This window comes from Microtus ochrogaster, assembly GCF_000317375.1.
Source record: "Microtus ochrogaster isolate Prairie Vole_2 chromosome 14 unlocalized genomic scaffold, MicOch1.0 chr14_random_2, whole genome shotgun sequence".
NCBI classification, from domain to species: Eukaryota; Metazoa; Chordata; class Mammalia; order Rodentia; family Cricetidae; genus Microtus; species Microtus ochrogaster.
This window is the reverse complement of record NW_004949097.1, coordinates 15510955-15513318: the sequence shown is the minus strand read 5'-3', so window position 1 is coordinate 15513318 and position 2364 is coordinate 15510955.

The window sequence follows — 2364 nt, the reverse complement described above, 5'->3', positions numbered from 1 at the left end:
AGGACCTTTGGAAGAGCAGTCAGTGCTCTTAACCTCTGAGCCAGCCATCTCTCCAGCTCCTCCGTTCTGTTTCTTTCGAGAAGGGGTCGCTGCTGCCATGGCTCCTCTCCTCTCCCCCACCAATTCTCTCTCTCTCTCTCTGCCCTTCTCCCTTCTCCCATTCCCCTCTTTCTCTTTCCCCTCCATAATCTACTAAATAAATACCCACTTTCTCTGTGTCTCTGTGTCCCACCTGTGAAGCAGCTCCCAGCCTGGGACCCGCTGGCCCTTGTTGTCCGTGGGCCACTCAGGAACCACAGCATCTTACCACTGCAGCTCCTCGTGGCCGGCTGCCTGCTGCAGCCACTCGGGGAATGGCACTGTTTTACTTTGACCATGACACTCTCTTGGCTCTTCTCTTTCTCCTAGTCCCCTCTCTTCTTTTCCTCTCTTGCTCTCCCCCACTCTCTCCTCTCATGGTCTGGGCCTGTTCTGCTGGCTCTGTTCAATCTAGATTTTTAAAAATGCCTCTGGATGCTCACGCCCTCACGTCTAAGATAAAAACCTCCTTAACCATATTTTGGAGTGGCCATGTCCTCATTTTCATTCACCCTGTGCAAGTGTGTATGTATATCACACGCATGTCTGGTGCCTGAAGAGCTGAGAAGAAGGCACCACCGGACGCCCTGGACGGGAAGTTGTGGTCAATTGTGAGCTACCTTGTGGGGGAAGTGAACAGAGACGTTTCTGCAAGGGAACAAATGCTCTTGGCTGCTGAGCCATTTCTCCAGCTCCTGACTTAGTTCTGGGTTTTCTTGAGAGAGGGTCCATGTACTGCTGACAGGCCTGAACTTGTTATGTAGACAATGCTGGGCTTGAAGTCACAGAGATAGATATTCCTGCTGTTGCCTCCTGGATGCTGGGGTTTAAGACTGGCTTATTGTTTTAATGAGGATTGGAAATGATGCTTTTGCATTCTGAAGTATTTAGTAATACTTTATGATTCTAAATTGTTCCTTCTCTTCTCTTCTCTCCATTCTTTGTGGGCTCCGATTCTCCTGTCTTTTAGGTTTCGCGAGAGCATAGTGCTGCCCCACACACCCATCCTGTTCCCTTCTGGCATCACCATGGTTCCTGAGTTGCCTCTGACCGATTTAGGACTTTATTCTGTTTTTAAAGATGAATTCTTTTTTAGAAAGAAATTTAGGCCAGGCAGTGGTGGCGCTCGTCTTTAATCCCAACATTCGGGAGGCAGAGGCAGGCGGATCTCTGTGAGTTCAAGACCAGCCTGGTCTACAAGAGCTAGTTCCAGGACATGCTCCAAAGCCACAGAGAAACCCTGTCTCAAAAAACCAAAAAAAGAAAAAAGAAAGAAAGAAATTTATTCATTATTTAATGTGTATATTGTATTTTTCTTTGCTTTGCTTTTAAAGACAGGGTCCCTCTATGTAGCCCAGGCTGGTCTTGAACTCAGAAATCTGCTTGTCTCCGGCACCTCTTAAACGCTGGGATTAAAGGTGTGTGCCACCATACCTTGCCTCCCTTGTATATTTATCCCCACAATTGGCATCTTGATACTTCTGATGCTCTGGTCTCCTTTGCTCCCCATTCCTCTGAGGAACTCTCCAGATCTCTCCTATTCATCTGCCCCTCAACACGGACTCCTTTTGACCACGCTCATCTTCTGGGCTTCGTTTCAGAGAATGACTTTTTCCAGTTACCCAAACCTTTCATTCTTTCATCTGGGCATGGTGCTGTACCCATAACCCCAGCGTTTAGGACTCAGAGGAGTCAGACAGTCTCGGAACAGGGTTGGAAGTTGGTAGGAGTGCCTGCTGAGCATGCGTGCAGCCCTGAGTTTGATCCCCAGTCCTTTCTGCCTCTCTCGTCACCAGCTTGGTTTACTATTACAGTTGGCACTTGTAGGACCCAGCCACAACATGCTCAACAGAGGCCTGAGTTTCAGTTCACCCTAAGGCAATAATACCTGGTTCCAAGAAAGACCACCCAGGCACCACCCAAGAGAAAATACCTAACATTCCAAAACCCAGCACACACCCATCCCCTTTTCACCAGGAAGCCCCTAGACAAATGTCAATCAGGGGTCCTGAGTTCAAACTTGAACAAAGGAACTCAGTCTCCTTGCTGGTTTCTGCGGATGCTGCCAACTGGACCTAACGGTGCTCTCTCTCTTTCTCTCTGTTTTGTCTTTGCTTGTTTGTTTTTGGAGGAGTGGGGGTGTTGTTTTGTGCTGGGATTAAAGGCAAGTGCCAGCACAACCAGCTGGCTTTCTCTTTTATTTTACTCCCTCCGATCTATTCTCTCCAAAGCAGCATACATAATCTTTTGATTTTTTTTTTTTTTTTTTTTTTTTTTTTTTTTTTT